At 35.0% G+C, this 26,220-nt stretch overlaps 1 pseudogene across 1 annotated transcript in view; it reads left to right on the top strand.

The window, feature by feature from the left end:
* The first annotated feature begins 22,627 nt into the window (after positions 1 to 22,627).
* Positions 22,628 to 26,220, top strand: part of LOC149209281 (hydroxyphenylpyruvate reductase pseudogene) — a 104,116-nt pseudogene continuing 100,523 nt past the window's right edge. The window contains exon 1 of the transcript XR_016253082.1: positions 22,628 to 23,413. The product of XR_016253082.1 is annotated as a hydroxyphenylpyruvate reductase pseudogene (transcript). The remainder of the gene's footprint in view (positions 23,414 to 26,220) is intronic.

Raw genomic sequence — 26,220 nt, 5'->3', positions numbered from 1 at the left:
ACCAAATGACACAAGCGTCATCCACAAACCTCTTCCACATCCTCGACAAAAGACGAGAAGAGGCCAAGGCCTTTGATTTGAAATCCTCCATGAATGGATTAACCAACACATGGGAGAGGGGGGAACCCATGGCAACACCACAAGTTTGTTCATAGAATTCCCCATCAAAGGAAAAGAAAGTAGAGGTTAGAAAAATATCAACTAACTTAGCAGTATCAGGATCTGTAATATGCTTGATGACCTCGATGGCCTCGATGATAGGGATACTAGTGTAGAGGGATACCACATCGAAGCTCACAAGCTTGTCATTAGGATCAAGCCTGAAAGCCTTCAACTCATTGGCAAATGAAGCAGAGTCCTTACAGAGGAATCTGTATTAACTACAAGGGCCTTAAGCTTCATTGCTAAATATTTAGCTAGAAGATAAGTCGGATTTCCTATCGTGTTGACAATGAGTCTCATAGGAACCCCTTCCTTAGTGTTATTAGGAAGTACCTAGATTCTGGGGTAGGAGGGCTACTCTCAATGAGCTTATTGCTGAATGAGTTGACTGAGCTACTCGTCTTTATAGCAAGAGCCGCACTTTTGGAAATATTATTCAAGGGGTCGTTACTAAGTTTCTTGTAGCTTCTGCTGTTCATGAGATGATCCAAAATATTCTTCCTGTAATCCTCTTTATCAATAATAACCACACCACCATCATTGTCGGCTTTGAGAACAACAATATCCTTGTTATTGTTTAAGGACTTGAGAGCATCAATTTCAAGCATACTGATGTTGTTCTTGAGGGGATTTGCCTTTCTAAGGACAACCACACAGTCTTGTCTGATGATATCTTTAGTGACTTCCGGTAAGTCTCTAATACCATATTCAATGTCACAGATGATATCGTTGACCGAGATATTTCTAGGAGCAAGGGAAAAATTCAAATCCTTCTCCAAAAGACTAAAGACTCAGTGGTCAAAAGAAAAAACTAGAGAGATTGACTACCTTTTTGTAAGAGGAAGGAAGAAAATTAGAACTAACAATTTTATTCAAACCCAAAGATCTAAAACTATTCCTATTATTATTATTATTAGAATTAAAAATATATTCATTAACTCCCTTATTACTATTACCATTATCATCATTATTATTATTATTATTATTAACTTCATTATAATAATAATTATTATTAATTCCATCATCATTATCATTTATTATTATTGATATTATTATTATTATTAGGATCTTTTGGTCTCTACATCACCCTCTATTTAAGCACGTGCCATGATTTGCATCTTCATCTCATCGTGATGATGAACCACACTAGCTGGTTCGAAACGCATTGACAAAATTTTCTCTTATGTGATTTCTACCGAAAAGACTCTTCTTAATGTAATATGGATCACAAAAGCCTGAATTTAGAAAATATTATATGTATTTTACACTAACCATAATATTATTAGAGTTATTACATAACCTGTTATGATTTTGTTAAATCTTATATATTTGATAGAAGTTTAAATATTTTCAATAATCATTAGGTTACTTTCAAATCATAAATCTATATAATATATTAAACTAAATTGATTATCGAGTCAATATATAATATCTCAAATTACATTGATTGTTAAATTATTTTTTAATAAATCATTTGATATCACATATTTTGCATTTTTAAAAGAAAAACTAATCAATGATAAGTCTAATCCTAACCCTCATCCTCTTAGCATTTTTAGATAATTTGTAACTCTTTTGGTGATCAAAAGTTTAAATATTTTCTCGATGAGATGTTTAAATATTTTAACGGAGTCGTCTAACGAGGTAGAGGAATTGCTCGGACAGCTAAAAGTGGCCGAAATTTGGGCAAAAAAAATTCAAAAAATCTTGTAAAGGCGGTGCTTGAATCGTGTTTTTGATTGTGGAAATAGATTCAACACCATAAAAAATGTCTAGGACACCTAAAATTTTGAAGTTTAACAACTATAACTTGGATTTACAAAAATCCTTGCCGGATTTTCTTTAAATATGACTGGAATTTCCATAACTTTCTGGGTAACTCCTCTACCTTGTTAGACTACACGTATTTTAACAACCCTTTTGTGACTTCCAACGAAGTATCAAATTGATACTCTTATATTCAAACTCCTTGGAAAGAAAGGTGAAAAATAAAGAATAAAATCTAAAATAATTTCTAATTGATATTGGTAATCAATATACTCTAAAAAACGAATATGTGATAAAAAATACCACCCATAATTGTTAAGTAGAATTGTTATGAAACCAGCTCAAGAAAAGATAGAAAAGATAGATCAACGCCTTAGAATTCAGCTTCTTCGAGGGGGAAACCTCCTTTACATTACATAAATGAACAATTCTTGGATGATACAAATGAAAAAAACCTCCTTTCTATAAATAGGAGTCTAAGGAGTCACAATATAACCAAGCCGACCTAACATTAATAATATAAAGCCACAAAAATAACAATAGAGGGATTTTATGGGGCACTGTAATAACAATATGGGGATAATAGGGGAACAACAATATTAATATGGGATGCAACTACAATAGTAATGGGGTAATCACTAGTATTATAGGGACCCAACATGCCCCTCTCCTTCAAAAAAGTGTTGTCCTCAACACTTGAGTAGTTTTGGATGCTTTTGTATAAAATTCTCATCCTCCCATGTGGAATCTTCAGTAGATAAGTTCTTCCACTTGATAAGATACTCCGAAATTGATCGATATCGTAGCTGTCGAGTTCTTGTTTCTGTGACTGCTTCTGGTTCCAATATAATTTTTCCTTCCTCATCAACTTCTGGAAATATTGTTTGAACTAGGAGCTTGTCGCCTATAACCTTCTTTAAACATGAAACATGGAAAACTGGGTGCAATCGAGAAGCTGCAGGAAGCTCCAATTTGTATGCCATAGTACAAATATTTTGCAACACCTTGTATGGACCATAATACTTTGGTGATAATTTATTACCCTTCTTAGCTTGCTTGACGGACATTTGCTTATATGGTTGTAGTCATAGGAATACCCAATCACCTACATCAAAACTTCTTTCGCTACGATGTTGATTTGCTTGTTGTTTCATTCTATTATGTGCCAACATGAGGTTATCCTTTAAGAGTTGGAGGACTTGTTGTTGATGTTTGATGTGATGTTCCACTACTTGAACCTTAGAATTTTCTCTTAAATATGATGTGATGGATGGTGGCTGATATCCATAAAGTGCCATAAATGGGGTCACTTTTGTTGCTGTAGGGAAGGAATTGTTATACCACCATTCAGCCAGAGGCAACCATTTGACCCATTGTGTCTGTTTATCAGATACAAAGCAACAAAGATATCCTTCCAAACATTTGTTTACTATCTTAGTTTGCCCATTAGATTGAGGAAGATAAGATGAGCTATGAGCTAACTGAGTACCAAGACAAGAAAATAATTTTGTCCAAAAATTTCCAGTGAAAATGGGATCTCTGTCACTTACAATAATCTTTGGGTTTCCATGTAGCTTTTGAATTGTTTCCATAAATGCAGTAGAAACTGTACTGGCTTTAAATGGATGTGATAATGCACAAAAGTGTGCATACTTGGTAAGTCTGTCAACTACCACCATGATGACACTCTTTCCCTCAGACTTGAGTAACCCTGTGATAAAATCCATTGAAACCTCCTCCCAACGTTGGCTTGGCATGGATAAAGGTTGTAATAGACCCAGTGTCTTAATTGTTTCAACTTTATTTTGTTGGCAAACCAAATATTCTGCCACAAATTTTTGAATATCTGGTTTAAGGCCATCCCAAAAAAATTCCTTCTTAACCCTGTGGTAAGTTTTTAAAAATCCTGAGTGCCTTCCTAAGGGAGAAGTGTGCAATTCCATAAGAATCTTTTGTTTTAGTTGGGAATTCTTATAGAGGTATAAGCGATCTTTGTACCATAAAGAATCATTTTGCCAGCTAAATGTATCAAACGTACTGGAATCTTGTTGTAACTTTCAAATAAGTGCTCGCACTTCTTTGTCATTCTTCCATTCCTCCCTTGCTTCATTTATCCAATCTGGTTGGATAATAGAAATGGCACACAACAATGCTTCCACATCCTCATCCTTTCTTGAGAGTGCATCTACCACCACATTTTGCTTCCCTTTTTTGTAGATGATTTCAAAGTCATAACCCAATATCTTTGTGACCCACTTTTGTTGCTCTTCAGAGGATAATCTTTGTTCTAAAAAGTATTTAAGGCTATCATGATCTTTTTTTACCTTGAAGTGTCTTCCCATTAGGTAGGGTCGCCATTTCTTAAGTGCATGGAGTATTGCCAACATTTCCTTCTCATAAATAGCTTTGTGTAAAAACTTTCCCTTGATTGGACGACTTTCAAAAGCAGTGGGTCTTTCATCTTGCATTAAAACAGAACCAATTCTATTTCTTGAAGCATCACATTCCACAATAAAGGTTTTTGTGAAGTCCAGTGTAGCTAAGACCGGTGCTTGGCACATTGCCTCTTTAAGATGTTCGAAGGCCTTTGTTGCTTCTGGAGTCCATGAAAATGCATCTTTCTTCAATAATGTTGTTAGAGGTGCTGCTATTCTCCCATAATTCTTAACAAACTTGCGATAATACCCTGTCAACCTAAGAAATCCTTGCAGATGCTTTATGGATGTGGGGATTTTCCATTCCTTAATGGCTTTAATTTTGCTAGGGTCTACCTTAACTCCTTCATGAGATACAATATGACCCAGATATTCCACCTCTTGTACTCCAAAGAAACATTTTTATCTTTTTGCATATAATTGTTTCTCCTCCAATAGTTGTAGCACCCTGTCAACATGTTCAACATGATCCTTCCAAGACTTGTTGTAGATTAGTATATCATCAAAAAATACTAACACAAATTTTCTAAGGAATGTTTTGAAAATGGAATTCATCAAACCTTGAAATGTTGAAGGTGCATTGGTAAGGCCAAAAGGCATGACCAAAAATTCATAATGACCCTCATGAGTTCTAAATGCTGTTTTCAGAATGTCTTCAGTCTTCTTTCTGATTTGATGATAACCTAAATCAAGATCCAACTTGGTGAAGTAAATTGATCCATGCAATTCATCAATGACGGGAATGGGAAACTTATCTTTAATAGTGAGCTTGTTGAGCTCCCTATAATCCAGACACATGTGCCATGATCCATCCTTCTTGTGCACTAATACTACTGGAGTAGAGAAAGAACTTTGACTCGGTTGAATTATACCAGCCTCTAACATTTCTGCAACCATACGTTCAATTTCACTCTTTTGGGCATAGGGATATCTGTATGGCCTGATGTTTGGAGGAACACTTCCTAGAATCAGATGAATAGCATGATCATGATCACGAATAGGTGTGTGACCTTTGGGAGTCTCAAATACCTTGGAATGATTGTCCAAGACTTTTTGGAGATTTGGAGAAATAGATGATTGCAATGTGGAAACATCTAGCGAACATAATTGTGCAATTACACCCCTTTGTTCCTTTTTAAGAAGCTTTGTCATACCGTTAGAGCTGATTATCTTTCCCGGTTTCCCTGCAATACCCCTTAATTCAACTTCCTTTCCTTCCACATAAAATTTCATGAAAAGTTCTTGAAAATTAAAAGCTTTTGTACCCAAGGATTGTAGCCATTGGACTCCTAGTACAACATCAACACCTCCCATTGGAATGGAAAGTATTGGGCTAGTCAATACATATTCTCCCATCGATAGCTTGATATTATGGCACTTTCCAGAGCAATTTATTGTTCCTCCATTTGCACCCATCACTTGACACTCTGGTGTTGGATATAAGAAGCAATTCAATTCTTTTGCTACCTTACAATGAATAAAATTGTGGATACTTCCTGAATCAATCAACACTATTACCTTTTTCTTCTTGATTTGTCCTTCTATCTTGATGGTTTGAGGAGTGGTAATTCCCGCCAATGCATTACAAGATATGGTCGGATTCATTTCTTCTTTATCTAGGCTTTGTTCCTGGAGTATATCCTCTTCTTTTGACCTTTCTTTCTCCTTTTCTTCTTCCTCTTCGCAATCTATGTAGAATAAGTTCTTCTCAGCACACTTATGACCTTTAGTGTATTTGCTATCACAACTATAACAAAGCCCTTTTTCTCTTTTTTCTTCCAATTGTTGTGGTGTCAACCTTATAGGTTGTGGAAGACTAGGGGCAACAACACTTCCATCTTTATAGTTGTGAGTGGTATGCTTCCTGGTTGCCATAATTTTTCTTTCCATTTTTCTTGCTAACCTGAATGCCTTATCTAATGAATCAGGTTCCCAAAGGCAAACATCATGTTGGATATTATCCTTTAAATTCCCTATGAACACATCAATCCTATGCTCCTCTGGAATATTTTTTACCCTTATGTTCAATTTTTGGAACTCCTCAATGTGCTCCATTATTGAACCCTTTTGTTTAAGACTTATCAATTGGCTAAAAAAAGTGTTTCTTTTTGTATCCTCATAATGTGCTGTCAATTCTTCTGTAAAAATTGCCCAAGTGATAATTTGTTTACGAGAGCAAAGCCATTGATACCATACAAACTAATTTGGTTCTAAATATAAAGTTGCAATACGTACCTTTTGTGTGTTTTGCACATTATTGAGACTGAAAAATTGCTCCATCTGTAATATCCATGTTGCGGGATCCTTGCCATCAAACTTCCTCATATCAATTTTTGGAATATGGTGGGTCTTCAATCCCACATTAGAGTCTAAGAAATCATGATTAACATTTATTTTGTTCACATCATGAGTTTCCTTTACTACCTTTTCACCATTAGTAAGTATTTCTTGTAGAAAATTTGTCAAATCTGTCTTCAAATCTGCCATGTCTGTCTCCAAATCTATCTTCAAATCTGCCATGTCTCTCTTCAAATCTGTCTTCAAATCTATCTTCAAATCATCCATCTTAGCTTCCATGCCCTTTATCTTAGATTTCACGCCATTTATCTTAGCTTCTGTTAGCTTTTGTGAGAGTGACATTTGTTGCACTTGTTCTTGTAATTTTGATATATCATGTAGCATTTCTTCCTCTTCTTCATGAGTCATGCTAGAGCTTTCAGGTTGCTTATTAGGTGTTTGCATTTTCTTTCCTCAGGACATCAGTTACTGATAATAATTCTCTACTATGCCCTTTGAATTCCTTCAAAATAAATTTTCAAACCAAGCTTAAGCAAAAATTTAAAAAAATCTACACACCTTTTTTCACTTTGTAGGAGCTTGATATTAACTTTGATGTATTTTTGTGCTTTTTGATCATCCAGTTCTGAAATTGTGACCTGTAGTAGCCCTCTATGTCCTCTTTCCAATGCCACCATTCTGACCCAAATTGGACTCTCGAAGGAAGAGTTATGCGAAATCTCCCACAGTGACTTGATTATAGACTAGTTCAGTACAGCGAACTTGTACGACGTGCCATGAGTCACTGTTTTAAACTGTGGCTTTGAAAAATATCTACAAGAAACTACAGTTTGTCCTCTTTCTGTAACTTCTTACAAAATTTCAATCCGATGCTCAAAGAGAAAGTTATGACGATTTTCCCCAGGTCACCTGTTTGGAATGTAATTCAGGAGTCTGCAAAAATATCAACTTCCTCAGATCATATCTCCACAAATATAGTGTGAAAAGCTCTGAAATTTAGACCTAAGGTTCAACACGATGTATTCTCAAATGGGTTTTTTTTTTTAGCTTCTGAAACGTCGCAGAAAAAAAATTATAGCGAAAATGCCACGATGACCTATTTGGAGCAGCGAAACCCTAAAATCCAAAGCTCTAATACCAAATGTTATGAAACCAGCTCAAGAAAAGATAGAAAAGATAGATCAATGCCTTAGAATTCAACATCTTCGAGGGGGAAACCTCCTTTACATTACATAAATGAACAATTCTTGGATGATACAAATAACAAAACCTCCTTTCTATATATAGGAGTCTAAGAAGTCACAATATAACCCAGCCGACCTAACAATAATAATATAAAGCCACAAAAATAACAATAGAGGGATTCTATGGGGCACAGTAATAACAATATGGGGATAATAGGGACACAACAATATTAATAGGGGATGCAACTACAATAGTAATGGGGTAATCACTAGTATTATAGGGACCCAACAAGAATGCCCATGATTTTACTATGGTTACCATTACAATGGTGGTTGTTGATGGTTAACCATGGTTTGACTATAGTTAAATGTCACCATCGACTATAAGTGCCCATGGTAAACCTTGGATGTAACTTACCTCATGCTCGCTCTAACTATTTTTTTTAATATCGATATAAGCAAATGCCCCAAAAGGTGCAAAGGTACACCGAAGGAATAGAAGATTTGAGAAGACCATATCACCACTTATCGAGCCCACTGCCAAATGCACGCACGTAAGGATTGTTAAAATATCCAATACAAGCATCATGAGTCATTTCTTTGAGTGGAGTTAAATTTCCTTATTTTCATCTACCTCCCTACAGTTAAACTTTGACAAGTGGGGTGGGTAAACAATGTTCACCATGATGACATGTGATTTTGTCCGCTTTTGCGTTAAAAGGGTTTGAAGAAAACACGGAAACTAAATCTCGTACGTTGAATAATATTTATCTATGATTATTTTGTAAAACTAAATCCTTACCATTCACATATTAATTATTGATAATATTTTGAATGTTTGCCCTTAAATCAAATTAGCCCTCTTTTGTTAATGATATAAAATTATTCACCTAGAGTATAACATACATATGTTTGCTTGACTTGAATTGTAGATTTTTTTTGCTCATTCTTGTGAGAAATAAAATCCTCGCTTTGTTGTACAACGAAAATTCTATCTTTGTTGTAGATCAGGATTGAGGCTTGTCTGGCAAGTGGTAGAACATGAATTCATTTATTTAACTCAAATTCTAGAATCTTTTGATGCCTTAGGTAAAATCTTGTTAAATGAAAGATTGAACTTAATCTATTTTTCATTGCAAGAAACATATCTATGGTAGGACTTAGGATGCATGTAAACATATCTATGGCACAATCATTCTCTCCCATTATGTTACTTTTGAATTGTCCATTTTCTCCTTGGGATTTTTACGAGAATTTTTGGGAAGGTCCACCATGTGGACTTAACCATTAACAACTTTCTTCTAAATAGAAAGAAGTCTCTAATACTCAAACACTATTTCTCGATTATTCGCAAATAACTCATTTATTAATTTAATAAAATATAATTTAATTACATAATCAAATAATTTCAATCCTAGCTTCCATAGCCATTAAACTCAAACAATAATTCAACAGTCTAAAAATAGTCATGTTTTTAAAAAGAAAAACATGGGGTGGCATAATGGCCATCCACTATCATTCAATATAGTTCACTATGGTTTGCCTATGTTCAACCATAGTTAAATATACAATAGTCAACCATAGTAAAAAAGAGTCAATAATAGTCAACTTTAGTTATTCTCTTCATATCATATTATAGATTTTATCATACTTATCTTAAAAATCTGAATTTATTAAATTTTATTAATAAATAATAGCATGGATATTTTAATGTTATTAATTAAGGTAGAGAGCAGATTTCTGCTCTTCATGCTTGGGTTACCAACTCGGCGATCCCATCAGAACCAAATCTGTCAGCACAGGCAGTTGTTGTACCTGATCTTCGTGGTTCAATTTCTGAAAGTTCATCTAATGGAGATCTTCTTTAGACTTCTCCTCGGCTTCTTCAACGTTGTCTGTTCCTGGAAAAAATTGCGTCATATGATGTGATGACTTCTTCTGACTCCCATATGCCTTGCCTTCGATCCTCCCTCGATTCGGCCCCAATGTTTATGATTGGCACCATTCCCTGCGTCCTGCCCAATACCCCTTGCCAGGTTCCATCATCCATTCCCTCTACTAATTCTCGGTCCCCTCCCTCCCCTTCACACCGACGCGGTGGAGTCACCTCCCCTTCCTCGTCACCCTCTCCTCGCCCGGTTGATAATTCTGATCTGGGTCTCTTGCTTGCGCCGCAGTGGAAGGTGATCCAATTTCATTGAACGGATCTAAAAGATCAACCTGCCCCCATCTCTCCTCTGGTCAGCATCCTCCTATTTCGGCCAATCTGCCCCTCATTATTCTCCGTCTATCCTCCAACCAACATCCTCCTATTTTGACCTCTCCTCATCTTCCCTCGGCCTTTCGTGTTCTTCCCTCGCCTTTGAGTGATGGGTCAATGGTTGACTCGGCGTTCCCAATTATTGGGGTTTCTAATTCTCCCTTGTTCTTTCAACTTTCTTCTGTTGATAATTCTAATAGCTATTTCTATATTAATAAAACTAATAATAACAAAAAAAATAATAACGATGATTTTATTAATATTAATAATAATAATAATATATTTAATAATATTGATAATAATAAATATAATGGTAATGATAATAATGAATTTAATAATAATAATAATAATAATAATAATAATAATGAATTTAATAACAATAATAATAGTTATAAAAAATTTGAACTTATTAGTAACAATAATAATGAAAACCATTATAATAATAATAATATTGATAGTATTAATCTTTCTTCTATTTCTTTAGAGAATATTTCTAATGATAAAAAGGCTTCTTATTCAAGCAATAAGGTTGTTAATCTTTCCAATTTTTCTTTTGATTCCCATGTTTTTAGTCTTTTAGAAAAAGGTTTAAACTTTGTTGTAGCTCCTAGAAAATTTCCTGTGAATGATATCATTTGTGACATTGAATTCGGGATTCGAGATTTACCCAATTCCACTAAAGATATTATTAGGCAGGATTGCGTGGTTATCCTTAGGAAGGCTAAACCCCCTAGGATCAACCTTAGCAAGCATGAGTTTGAAGCTCTCAAGTCCCTGAATAATAACAAGGACATTGTTGTTTTGAAAGCTGACAAAGGGGGTGCAGCTGTCATTCTTAACAAAGAGGATTACTGGAAAAAAATGTTAGATCACCTTTGCAATAGCGGAAGCTACAAAAAGCTTACTAAGAACCCCCTAAAAAGGTTTCTAAAACTGTTGCTCTAGCCATAAAATCGAGTAGCACTGTTAGGTCCCTTAGTAAGAAGCTTATCGAAGGCAACCCTCTCGTTCCCAGAATCTATGGTCTCCCCAAGATCCATAAGGAGGGGGTCCCTCTTCACCCCATTGTCAATACTATTGGTGGGCCAACTTATCTTTTAGCGTAATTTCTTACTAACAAGATCAAACCTCTTATTGGTAGGTCTGAATCCTTTGTTAAAGATTCATATTCGTTCGTTAACGAGTTAAAGGATTTTAGATTTGACCCTGAGGATCAGCTGGTGAGTTTTGATGTGGTATCCTTATTAACTAATATCCCCATCAATGAGGCCATTGATGTTATCAATCACATCACTGATCCTGATACGCCTTTTTAGTTAAAATTTGTCTCACCTCTACTTTAATTTTGAGGGTGAATTCTATGAGCAAAACTGCGGTGTGTCTATGGGTTCTCCCCTTTCCCCTGTTGTGGCCAATCTCTTCATGGAGGATTTTGAATCCAGAGCCTTGACTTCTGCTCTTTACCAACCTAAACTTTGGAAAAGGTTTGTGGATGACACTTGCGTCGTCTGGTCTCACGGTAAAGAAAAGTTGGAGCTATTTTACCATCAACTTAATAGTCAATCAAGTTACATAAAATTCACCATGGAATTTGAAATTGATGGTAGCCGCCTTTTCTTGACGTTCTTATCTCGAAGAAGGATGACGGTTCTTTTTCTCATCAAGTTTTTTGGAAGAAAACTCACACTGAGCAGTATCTCCATTCTAGTTCTCATCACTTTCCTGCTCAAAATCTAAGCATTCTCAACACCTTAGCCACTCGGGCATTATGGGTTTCTAATGAAAATCACCTTGAAGATGAGAAAACCCACCTCCTTAAATTTTTTAATAAGAATGGTTATAGTAGGTCTCAAGGCCTTAGGGATTTTCTAAATGCTGAAAAAGGTCCTAAGAGGAAGATTGATCCCAAGGATTGGTCTTCTGGAGTTCATCTTCCTTTTATTCAAGGGACCACAGATAAAATCGATAGGGTCTTGAAGAAACATAAGATTCATTCTTCTTTTAGACCCCTTAACACTATTCAGAGTTCTCTTCATTCTGTTAAGGACCCGGTTAACCCTAAGGATGGGAAGGGTGTTTACATCATTCCTTGTTCTTGTGGAACTCCTTATATTGGGGAGACTGCTCGATCAATAAACCAAAGGATTTGTGAACATGCTGCCAACATCAAGCATGGTAGGTCTCGCTCCTCCGCTATGGCAGAGCATGCAGAAAAAACCAATCATCACATCTGCATCGAAGAGGCTAGTGTCATTGCGAGGATCAACCATTTTCATCATCGTAAATTTAGGGAGTCCTTAGAAATTGAAAAGAGGAATATTAATTTAAATAAGGATGATGGTTTGAGTATCAACAGATGCTAGATTCTTGTGCTTTCTTCCTAAATATTTGTTTATTTATTTAATCATTTTAATATTGTTATTCCCCTAAACAATTTGATTTCTACTTTTTAATATTATTTTTATTTTTATAAAATTATTATCCACCTATTATTTATTTTATGACTCTACAATTATATATATATATACTATTACTATTATAATTTTAATATTTGGGGATATGAATAGGTTTAAACCATTAATTTTAATATTTTTGGAATATTATATATAATAATAGGGTGATAAGGGGTTATAAAATGTTTTAATAAAAATTAATTAATTTATTAAATCAACATATTGTAATATTATTTTATCAAAAATAAAGAACTTTTTAAATTATTTAATTAGATTCCTACAATTTGGTCAAATCCATGACTTATTTTTGCCCTTAGTCAAACTAGGTGTTACTCGATAATGGCTAGTTAGCAACTCTCTACATCTATTTATTACATTACCTGGATCTCATTCCTCATCTTGTCCTGAAGATGAACCACACTAACTAGTTCAAAATGCATCGACGAGAATATCTCTTATGTGATTTTTTCCAAAAGATTTTGTTAAAAACATTATTATTATTAAATCTTAAATTTTATGAATAAATAATTAATAAAAACTATTAAATATAAATTTCAATAAATTTTTTAAATTCAATTTTTATTAAATATTTTTTTAATATAAATTATTATTTTAATTATTATAGATGGATATTAATAAACATTATTAAATATTAAATTAATTATGATATATTAAAACAAATTGATTATTAAATCAATATATAACATATTAACTTAAATTGATATGGTAATTTGATTATTAAATTATTTTTTAATAAATCATTTGATATGATATATTTTGCATTGTTTAATAGTGTTTAGATGTAGATATATAACTTAAACTATATACCAAAATGAAAGTTCAATTCTTATACATGGTACATAGGATGGAACCATATCGAGAGGTTAAGAGTATACTAGATTTTAGGTGTCGATATAAAGAGTTAGCATAAGTGTGTAATTCACATCATTGATTTATCATTAATGCTACCAAGAATTATCGACATCATGGTTATTGTAAACGCCCTACAATTATTGGGCATTAGGGTTTTAGGTTCTAAGTTTAGGCTTTAACAATATGTTTTAATATTAGGTTTCAGGTTTTACGTCTAGAGGTGTTAGCTTTTAGGTTTTACATTTTAATGTCGGGTTTAACTGTTTTAAAATTTATATTATTAAATGTTTTCAAATCTTGATAGTGATCGACCAAGGATGACCTTAGTTGACTAAGGTTGACAATGTTTGAATTTGGTCAACCATGGTTGACTATAATTGAATATGGTTGACCGTGGTTTATACTATGGTTAAACATGTGTAACATTTTTAAAACATCCTTGACTATTTTTTACTATGGTTAATGATTCTTTGGCTATGATTGACCATGGTTGACAATGGTCTTCCATGCTCACCCTTTTTAAACATCATTGACTATGCATGACTATGTTTAACAATTGTTTGACTATGGTTGACCATGGTTGACTATAGTTTCCCATGTTCACCATGTTTAAACATCGCTAACTATGTTTTGACTATGAATGACTGTGGTTAATGATTGTATGACTATGGTTGTCCATGCTTTTAATATGGTTAATCATGATTGACTATAGTTGAACATGGTTTTACTTTCACTAACCATCATTTGACCATGGTTTTCTCATGTTCAACCATAGTTGAATATGATTGATTATAGATGATCATGTATTGAATGTGGTTTGACTATGATTTCCCAACTCTTGATTATGGTTTGTTTATGAATGCATATGTTTAACAATTGTTTAACTATGATTGACAATGGTTGTCTGTAATTGTCCACGTCCACCATGTTTAAATATGACTATGGTTAACCATTGTATGGCTATGGTTGACCATGTTTTGAAAACGATTAATCATGACTGACTATGGTTCAACATGGTTTTACTATGATTGACCATCATTTGACCATGGTTTTCCTGTGTTCAACCATAGTTGAATATGATTGACTATAACTTACTGTGTATTAAATGTGGTTTGACAATGGTTGACCATATTTTGAATATGGTTTGCCTATAGTTGACCATGATTTGATTATGGTTACCATTGCAATGGTGGTTGTTGATGGTTAGCCATGGTTTGACTATGGTTAACCCTAACCATCCACTATATGCCTCCATGGTCAACCATGGCCGTCCACTATTGTTCAATATAATTTACCATGGTTTTCCTATGTTCAACGATAGTTGAATATACAATAGTCAACCATAGCGAACCATAATCAATAATAATCAACCGTAGTTAACATGTATTAATGTCTAGATTAATTTATAGTTAAGGCGTTATAAATGTGTCATTAACATTATATTAAATTCTTATTACTCATATTTAAATGTTATAGTAGTGTTATTAATGTTACATCAATGTGTTTACACACACACACACACACACATATATATACATGTCTTAATATTATATTAACTTCATAATTAAATATTAATAATATATTAAATATTTATATATTACTTATGTATTAAGTTAATATTGTATGAATACACTAATTATTAATAAATTATTATGACTATATTTGTTAATGAAGATTTCAATGTTAATAATAAACCTTGATTACCCTCATCAACGTTATATTATGAAGTTCTTATTCACGACACTATTGAGATTCATTATCCTCAACTATTGTCGCGAATCTCAACAGTGTTGCCTTTATTGCACCAGAAATGCATTTATCAATCTTGCCTTTATTGTGTTAGAAATGCATTTATCAATCTATTCATGTCATGGAAGAAAAATTAGCGTTGTGTGATCTGCCTCCTCTTGTTTTGATTAACTGAGAGTGATTGGGACTTCTCCATCTGCATAAAATCTAGATTCAGCAAACCAAAATCATGCTGCTGTGTGTGTTTCTTGTTTTGTATAACTGAGAGTGACTGTCCATCTGCAGACATCCACTTGGTCGAAGGAGGCAAAATCACCATCAAACACTGTTTGGGTAGAACATGGAAGAAGAACGGTTGTGTATTCAAAAACCTACCAATCGAATATGGAAGTGGGGTCACACTGATTAACTATCCACTTGAAAATGAGTTCACATTCTGTAGCTGACCGATATTACTTACTTTCAGGGATATAGTTCAAAGTTATTTACTCTTGTAAAACAATGTTGACAACATACAAAAATATTACGCAAAGAAGAAACATACATGAAGAACATGGCAGAATTACGAGCTGACCTCTTCCTAATTGTGCATCACCTAAGAGTAACAAAGCCTTGGCTGTAGTTAGAGACGAATTGAGGAATGAAGCACATCTGAAAATTCCTCTTCAATATGATTCTGCTTCATGAACAGGGCCCTACAACATTTATGAATTTGCATCCGAAGCAGAAGGAGAGGAAAACAATTGCAACTGGAAGCAGTAACATAAATAAATAAAAACCAAAATAGACTCACAACAGAGAACAATTTATCACACAACAGAGAAGAATTTCTCTAATACTGCTATAAGTGTTGCTTCAAAATTTAGGGTCTGAATCTGTTCCATTGGATTTTATTTTGAATTTTCTTCTCTCAATTTTCTTCACCACCTTCATATGTAGGGTTTGTTAGGTGACTTCTTTTGTTTAATGAGAATCCTAATACCCAAACCTAAATATAATTCCAGGTATTCATAAGTTCTTTGGACAACAACAAGCACAACAAACAATTCATGCTAAATTTGATCTCGTCCCTTATCGTTAAAGATATGTTAATATATTTCATAAAAATCTATAAGATAACTGATGCTAAATTCATCATTTATAGCATTCCCTTGTAATAGTTTATGGTGGCCATTTAGAATTATATATGAATTCACTTTGCAAATAATATTGTCATAGGTCGTCAACCCTAGGATTTGGTCCTGCCTCGGGAGCTGAATGGACAATACAACCTTTGATCTTGTTACAAAAATCACCCATATTTATAAAATTCTCTAGAATAACACCATACACATGTTTCCAACAACACCAAATTAGCTGAAGATCATCATAGAACTTTAGGATTTGCAAGAAAAGGAAAATTCTTATTCTTATAGAAAAATATCCGAAAGTGTTGGATATAACTGATCCACCACCACGATAATAAGCTTCAGATAATCCATTGAGGTAAAAAGAATGTTGTATGCATTCGGTGACAACAATGACAAAAATCAAGGTTGATGACGAGGCCTTATGTTCAAAGGTGGCCGAAAACACAAAAACAAGTAAGCAATTCATAGCAGTAGGGAAATCCATCTTGTAGGTTTCCATGAATCTCTCAATGCTTGGGACTGTATCTTCGAGAGAATTCGTTAGGATTTTAAATTGTGCAATCAACTTTGTGCATTCTGGTTCACAATATTTTGAGGAAATTACGTCACAGACACATGCCTTCTCCATTTTCTCTATGATTCTAATGAGTGCAAGGAGGTCTATGAAAATTATCATACATTTCACGCTCTCGTTATCGAACAATAATTTTACCTCCTAAGAATAGACATGATACCTAGCCAAGACCGAGCATAGTGATAGAATCCTACAACAAATCAAGAGTTGAGCCCATGGCCTGCCTCTAGGCAGGACCTAATAGTTGAAAAACCTTAGTAAAGGAGTGAAATGGGGTTGAAGAGTGGTTGTTGGCCCATTTAAGGTTGGTTAAGGGAGACATAGGCACGTCGGCCTCATGTAAAATTCACCCATGCATGAAGTCCACTATAGCCATTCCATTCCAACCAACAATTTATCTCATAAAAAATTAATTTGTTCGCAAATCCAAAGAGCCCACAATATTCAATAGCAGGAGAATCCATGTCAACTAGATACTGAGGAGTGCAGAGGAGTGTCAGTTAACAACAGAGTACGAGGCTCAATAGCAGAGTCACCAACATCACAATTTTCCAAGTAAATAGTTGCAGACACAATTGATTCAATTTTTTTATGCTTCTCAGTTGTAGTTGTTGAAGTAACAACAACAATAGTGAGAGATAGTGCTATTGTACATTCCACATGAGTTGCATTGGTGTTGTCTAAAATCCCTTTCTTACTAAGTGGGAGTGTTGAGAAGTGTAGCAAGAAAGTCTCAATTTGACTTTGCCTTGGTCAAATTGAGAAAATTTGAAATTTTCACATCAACAGACAACTTGGAGGCAGTGAACTGAAGTGACATGGCTCTTGTCACTCAGTTAACTTAGTAAATTTGAGTTAAGGGCTTGGAGTTCAGTTATGCATGTGTGATTGCTAATTTGTAGCAATCAAGGTCAATTATTTCCAGTTGTATTCAGTTAAACTAGTTCTAATAGTTAGTAGAACTAGTTGGAGGTTAGTTGTGCAATGGGACAACAATTTAACTCAAAGATCATATAGCTAACTTATCAATCAACCATCCCGGATGCGGGTGAATAGTACAGTTAGGGGTACGAAGATGGTGGGATGGGCCAGTGCGTGGAGCACATTCAATGCCATCTGGCCTCACTCGCTGCCAAACTTCAATCTCCTGGCAAGCTTATTTATTGCTACGTTAATGCAGTGCGACATTCTATACTGGCATCTTCGCTCTTATTTCATGGCGTTCCTCCAATTCTGCTCTGCTCCTCCTCTGTGAATGTCTGGTCTCCTCGTAGCTGCAGTGCTTTGCTCTTGGGTTAATCCAAGGACCCATTTCGCTTAGGAACGCGAGGTAGATTCTCAGCTGGAACTCCTGGTTTTCCAAAGTCCTACCAGTATTTTCATTTGTCATTTGTCCTCCTGCCTTTTTAGGTCTCCTTCAAGCGTGATTACTCTCCCCCTTCCAGTCTCTCCTGGTCCGCAAAGATTTGCTGCTTGCACTGTTCCTTTTGTTCTGATCAGCATGCCTATTCTACACCAAAGAATGGGCTGCAGAAGGGGAGGCTCCCGTGGTCGACCCATTCGCCAGACATCTTCCTCTTCCTCGGATACTTCTTCTTGCTCATCAGGTTTCGGCACAAAAAGCAATCCAGCCACCAGGCGAGGTCGTGGTCGAGGTCGGGGGAACCAGGCCTTACTGTCGAACTCCCTCCATTCTCACACTCATACATCCCACTTTCAAATCCCCTGCACTCTTAGCAATCACTCTTTCATTGCTTCAGTTACTATTCAGCTGAGCAAAGCCGCAGTTGGCTTGGTGTCGGCAACTCCAAATGCGACTACGGAGCCAAGGGTGGAAGAGTTGCTAGGTACCTCTCAGTATGATAGCCAGCAGAATAAAGTCCCAAGCGGTTCTGCCTCCCAGGATAAGCCAACTCTGGCGCGTCCGAGTGTTCCGATTGAAGGTGGTTCGCCAAGAGAAGAGGGACATCCCTCAGACGATGATGATTCCTCTAGTTTTGGATGTCAGATTGTGGAAGAAGTGCCTTCCACCACTCAAGATGCACAATCAGGTTGTCGTTCTCTGTTGCAGTTTCCATGTCTATTCAAGGCTAAAGGTTTAGTTGTTTTTTGACTAAGTTTTTAGTTCGGGTCATATGTATCAGCTCAGTCAAGTAGGTTCGGTACTCCGGTTAGTCTACTTTTTTGGACAATGTGGTTCTTGTCTCTATGTACCAATCATGGTCCGGGTTCTAGTCGGTCTTCTGCTAGTTTTCTTCAGTCAATTTTCAGAATTGTAATGTGAGTAAGTTGCCTTCTAGGGCTAGACCTCTTGAGGCCGCTGCCTCTTTTTAAAAATATTTTGTATCAATATAGAAGTAGTCTTATTCAAAAAAAAGAAAAAAAAAAAAAGAAAGATTATCAATCAACCAAAAATAACTCATGCATGCAAGGAATTCAAGTTCCTCAGTTGTGGTGAAGATTCCAAGGCAATGTAACATCGATTGTAGACTAGTTTTGAGTGTATAAGTATTGCATGCAAGCATTGATCAATCCTTGGGAAATTCGAGTTCCTCAGTTGTGGTGAAGATTCCAAGGCAATGTAACATCGATTGTAGACTAGTTTTGAGTGTATAAGTATTTCATGCAAGCATTGATCAATCCTTGGGAATTGCACAGTCAATTAGAGGAAAATTCCTATAGAATATGGTCTAATTTCTTAGGATTTGCGCAAGGAAATAGGGGCTCAAGCAGAGGCAAAAATTGACTAAGCCTGGGTCAAAGTTTCTCATTGAGCAGAGAGAAAGGTTATTCATTTACAAATTGAGCTCAAAGCAAGCAAGCAATTGTAATACATTCTCTATTCATCTTATTAATGCAAGAAAACTTAAGGGGTTTTTAGCAATTGGTTTTCCCTAGATAATTCTATGTACTTGTGTATGTGATTGGTGCATGTTTGTGAATATTGTTCTAAATTGTGAATTAATTTCCGCAGAGTAGTAGAGAAGAATTGTGTCTCTTGATTTAGATTAATTTTTTAAAGCACTTGTAATTCTACCACCATACTTCTACATGAGATTTTTTCACACTTTTTATTTCCTTGCTTTGATTTCAATTCACTTTTAAATTCAAATTTGTATAATCAATACCCTTAATTTATAATTAAATTGTGACCAAATGTTTATAAAAATATTTTTTTTTGTATTCAAGCTTCTATGATCCATAATGAATTAAACAAAGTCTTTTGGTAGAAATCACATGAGAGAATTTTTTTTGGTGTTCATCTTTCTTTTATCCAAGGGACCACTCGCAAGATTGCAAGGATTCTAAGGAAGCATAAGGTGGCTTCAACCTTTCGGCCTTTAAATACCATTCAAAGCTCCCTTAGATCTGTAAAAGACCCACTGGACCCCAAAAATATGAAGGGTGTTTACGTTATCCCATGCTCTTTTGGGACTCCCTACATTGGTGAGTTTGGTCGCTCAATTAATCAAAGGATTCGTGAGCATGTTGTTGACGTCAAGCATGGCAGGACCCGCTCCTCTGCTTTGGCGGAGCATGCAGATAAATCTAAGCATCACATCTGCATTGAGAAGGCCCAAGTCATTGCTAAGGTTAGTCATTTCCATTATCGTAAATTGAGGGAAGCCCTATAAATTGGAAAAAGATCCGATAGTTTGAATAGAGATGATGATTGGAATATTAGTAGAAGTTGGGTCCTCTCTTGTCCTCCTAGTTATTTAGGCTTCTTTTTGAGATTTATTTTGTTTGTTTGTTTATCTATGTAGGTATTGGCATCCTTTTTATAGTATTTGTTGTTGATTTATTTTTCATTAGAGTTTATTTTCTTAATCCTTCGTGTTTTTTTTTTATATATTTTATCATCCTATTTGTTCTTAACTCCTTTTAGTATTTTTGTTATTTGTTTAATGGGCCTGAGCCCCATATTTTATTGTTGACCCCATTTTATTTATTGATTTTTTTTGGATATATATATATATATATATATATATATATATATATATATATGTTTTTATTTTGTTTTGTTTTTTTAATTAATTAATTTATTTATTTTGACTTGTGTATATTTTTGTTTTATTTTATTTATTTTTCCATTAATTATTTTTAATTTATTTTATTTTATTTCCATTAGTTAATTTATTTATGAAATGATCTTATCTCGATTAGCGTCTTCACTAGTTTTTATAAATTTTGACTCCGCTCAATTTGACTCTGATTATTTATTTATTTATTTTCAATATTATTTCTCAAAAACTAGCTTTTTAATATAACGATTACTTATTAATATTTGTTTTTTAAAAATATATAAAGTAATATGATAGTTTAAATATTATTTTTCAAAAACTAGTAATATTTGGTTTTAATAAATTAATTTAAATATTATTTTTCAAAAACTAGGCATTTAATATAGCTTCATATTTTTAATAAATTAATGAAATAATATAATTATTTAAATATTTTTTTCAAAAACTAGCCATTTAATATAGCCATTACTTAATAATATTTGTTTTTAATATATTAATAAATTAATATTATAATTTAAATATTATTGTTTAAATATAGCCGTTACTTGAAATTATGTCTCTACATTGCTCTCTATTTAAGCCTTTGCCATGGTCCGACTCTTCATCTGGTCTTGATGATGAACCACACTTGTTGGTTCCAAACGCGTTGGCCAAAAAATTCTCTCATATAATTTCTACCGAAAAACTTTGTTTGAAAAAGATAATTTTATTATTTTTAAATAAAATTTGAACTTTATTTTATCTTTAAATACAATTTAAACTTTATTTTACTTTTTAAATTCTAAAACCATTAATTTAAAAATTAATAAATTTATTTACACCAAATACCTATTTATTAATAAATTTATTTACACCAAATACCTATTTCCTAATCTCAAGATTAAAAAAATAAATCTTCCTTCATTTTTATATTGATTTTTTTTTTTCAAATGGAAAAAAACGTTGGTACTTTTCTATTAAATAAGCAAAACTAATACACATAGAATCAAACAATTATCGCAAAGAAAAAGGCATGATCAACATAATAGGTCCACAACAGCTATGCAATTGTATTAAAACCCTTAACATCAAATCAATATTACTTTCTTTAATTTATTTTTTTTATAGATTTATCTAAACAAACTTTAAATAAAAAATCCATATAACAAAATTCCAAAATAAAAAAATATAAACAAATCCCTCTCAAAATTATATTTAAAAAAAATGTTCCTAGACCAGTTCAAAATCTGTGTCAAAACTAACAGGTGCATTCATGTCTAATTTAAAATGTATAAATTTGCTTTAAAGTGAGGGTGCATAATTGAAAATTATAGTTTTGCTTAAAAATGTTAAAATATGTTCCTAGACCAGTTTAAAATCTGTGTCGAAACTAACACGTGCATTCATGTCTAATTTAAAATGTATAAATTTTCTTTAAAGTGAGGGTGTATAATTGAAAATTATAGTTTTGCTTAAAAATGATCTATCATGAGAGGTTCACAGATTGCTTGAAAAATTATCAACGGTAACACTCTTAACCGATGAATGATTAAACAATATTTCTTTTTAAATTATATGAAAGAATTTTTTGGTTAATGCGTTTTGAATTAATAAGTGTGTTCATGAGAAGGCCACTAAAATTTTACTGGTTCATCATCCCAGACAAGCAGAACATGGCAAAGGCATGTAGGCTGGAGTGGGGTTTTACGATGTTAATTTGCAAGCTTTTATTCCCAAAATGTTTTATTACTCAAAAGAAGCCAATGAGCCTCATGTGAGGGTTTGGAATAGCGCATATAACTGTAACATCTCCCATAAGAATCCATGCACGGCAACTGCAGCAGGAAACAGTCAATCATACGGATTCACGATATTGAAGAGCCATGAAACACGGACCGAATTATCGGTGATTCTAGTAAGAAACAAAACAATGGACAACATCCGTTCAATTCAATTAAATATATCCACACTTCTGTTACGTCTGGCAACTGGTGGCTACTGTGCAGGATGTTACTTAAAGCCAACCTTTTCACCAAACAATAAGAATTCCCCACTCTTCTCTGCCAGAGTTACAACTTCAAACTCAATCAGAACAACAGACATGGCAGATGAATTGAAGGGTGCAAGAGTTCTGGTGACATATCCTATGTTACCTTATCTCATCGAATCTCTGGACCACAAATTCACGATATATAAGCTGTGGGAGGCGGAGAACCGAGAGGATTTCTTGGCACTACACGCGCAGTCCATCCGAGGGGTAGCGTGCCACGACAAAATCGGGATTGACGCCCTTCCCTGCTTGGAAATCGTGGCCACAAACAGCGTCGGTCTCGACAAAGTGGATTTGAAGAAATGTCGACAAAGAAACATCGCAGTCGCTCACACTCCAGACATGGTTACCGATGACGTTGCCGACTTAGCCATAGCTCTCATGCTGGACACGCTTCGTCATATTTCAGCTGCAGATCGCTATGTCCGTCAGGGGCTCTGGCCTCTCAAGAGAGACTACAAATTAACTTCAAAGGTACTTTTACAAAAAAAAATTCAATGTTTCATTTATTCATGTGAATATAGATTAATGCTTTATTTATAACTAAACGCTGTAGAATTGGTCAATGGGTTGGGATCCAATGGTGAGGACGATGGTGTTAGGGCACTCATCACCCAGGCTAGTCCATGTTCAAGATTTGGGTGACCTTGACGACGTAGTGCCCCTGCCACCAGCTTCGCTGGTTGTGAGTTTTGTATTGCTAGAGATTGTGTACGTAAGAGCCATTTTTCGTATGCTGTGTTTCCACCCTTCAAGGGGTTCAACACCCTTGCCAGGGCAAGCTGATTGTAAGCAATCATTCTAGAAAACAGAGGCAACGGGCCCTCTACTCTCAAATCACTAGCCACAAACTATTTTCCTCAAAATATTGTAGGGCTCACATTATGAGGACGTATACCTGGCCGAGACTGCTAATTCCTCTGCAGAAATGAAATGGATGGCCCGACACACCATCCTCTTCACTGTACCCTATTGGCAATGTAGAATCACTTTTAGATTTTATTTTATTTTAACTATATTGAATGTTAAATTCAGTTTAGTTTATCTAATGGTTGTTCAATGAATGCCCTAATGTTTTATATTTTATTACCTTGTGCTTTCCTTTGAGTGTGGTAGGTCAAGTTACCCACCAACAGTGGGTGACTCCTAGAAGAAATTTTTCTCCTATTCATCTTTTCTAGTTGGCAACCAATAGTGCCTGACAGTCACCTTGTAGCCGATGTGACGTGCCATTCATATCCCTGCCACCTACTTCAGTCATACGTTTCCTCGACCATCTATCAAGACTCAAGAGCACATGTTTAAAGACGGGCTTTTATTCATTTCTCAATCACTTATGGTTGTTTGTATTTGGGCTTTTTGACATGGATTATGGGGTAACTTGGAAGAAATAAGGGTTAATTTTTAATCCCAGTCCAGTGGGACCTCCCCTTATGGCTCATGGCTTTAGGAAGGGGCACTTCTTGGGAAACCATGATTGAGATAGCGTAGCCCCATCTCTCCCTATTCCATACTTACCACTTTCCATCTTACATTATAAGCCCTTATTCCCTCCCTTCTTCAAGTTCAATTGACCATTGGTTCTTTGGCACCCACACATCATCATACCTAGGTTCACTTAGATGCAATAATGATTAATGTAGCTAATGGTGAAAGTTACAACACTGGATATTGTGTGTAATTGGTAGGTGGTTCCATCTATAGGTCGAAACAACTTAACTGAGGTCTATGTCCTCCAAAGGGACATATTGACAGCCACAGGTGATGCGTTGAGAGCCATGGGACTCCGAGTAGTGGTAGAGCATCATTCACATCCATGGGCACCTTCAACACCCATAACATTCCTGCATTTGCTTTATTATTCATGAGATGATGCACCTAGACCAACATGCCCCCATTCGGCTTAGCAGTGATCACATGGTTTAGTAGTTGATGTAGGGTCCAAATGAGGTTCGTCTCATGCTTTGAGACATAGGAGGGCTAGCACCATCATCAGTGTCCTCAACGTTGGAGTAGAATTAGGCTTATTCATCACTTGGAGACCCACGAGACTTAGTTTTGTGCCCCAAACCCATATTTGGGGCTATAGGTTGATTTTCAGAGAGATCTAGAGGCCAAGCCCTAGACCTTGATTTTAGGAGCCCTCTACTCTTGTCATGGCACTAGAGGAGCTCAACACAAGCCCTAAAAGAGCTTACTACAATTTGACGTCAGCATTTCGACCATCTTGTTGGGAGATTTATTATCATTAGCTCGAGGTTGGCTTGTGACCTTGATTAGTTCTTGCCCATTATTTTAATGTTTGAGGGGCTTCTAGGCATAATTAGACATTAGTAGCACACATATATATTGGAGATCATTCATTTGTGATCTCTCATCACTTCATCACTTGGAATTTCAACCCTCTTGAGCAATTCGCACTTTTATGTTGTGGAGGGCTTGGACTAATCTTGATGCACTTTGACATTTAGAGTTGATTTGTCTATATTTGGAGCTATGGAATGGATTCTTTGCATGTTGTCTTGTAAGTGTATCTAGATGTTGAAAATTTATCTTTGACATGTCTAATGTATGGAATTTTGTTGATTCAAGTAATTGCAATTGTGCCCTAAGTTGTTGAATATCTATTGAATGCTAATCTAGATGATGTATCGCATGCATTACTCATAAATAATGTGTAAATGAATGTCCATAGTGGTGAACTATTGGTATCTCTCCCATGAAAAATCCATCTTCCATTGCATAGGTAATTGTTGGAATTTTGCTTGCTAGGGCATCAAAATTTTAGGCTCCTTAGAAGCTCTTTGGTTGATCTAACACATTGAGGACTCCATACTCCCAAGGAACAAGGGACTGGTCCATTTGGTTGGTGATCACATCATAATTTTATCCATTTTCTCCCTCTTGTAATTTGGCCCTTTCAAGGCTAAGCTAGGAAACGAGGGCTTGATGTGAATCCTTAGGCAAGAGGAATTTTGGTGGTTGGAGAACCTAAGCATCAAGAGGGTAATATTTGCCACTAAATCTATCATTTTGGTGGGCATCCACTTCAATTTCATTCATAAATTTCCTTGCCCTAGTTGTTTGCCTAAGAGAGAAACCCTATTTCTCCTTTCTTCAACTTAAGGGCTTCATTGAAGGTTTCACGAGCCTTGGCATTGATAATATACATTGCAAGAAACCTTTTCTGCTAGCCTTGACCTTGAGTTACTCCAACACTCATCAAATTTATCAAACCCTAGGTTTTGTGCCCTTATCTCTAGGCCTTCTTTGTAGAAAGC

This window comes from Pinus tabuliformis, chromosome 1_2 (genome assembly GCF_031772625.1).
Source record: "Pinus tabuliformis cultivar Carrire ecotype Pingquan chromosome 1_2, CPIR1, whole genome shotgun sequence".
In the NCBI taxonomy this organism is placed as follows: Eukaryota; Viridiplantae; Streptophyta; class Pinopsida; order Pinales; family Pinaceae; genus Pinus; species Pinus tabuliformis.
Note: the sequence above shows the minus strand (reverse complement) of the source record. Positions and strands in the feature narration are given on the sequence as shown.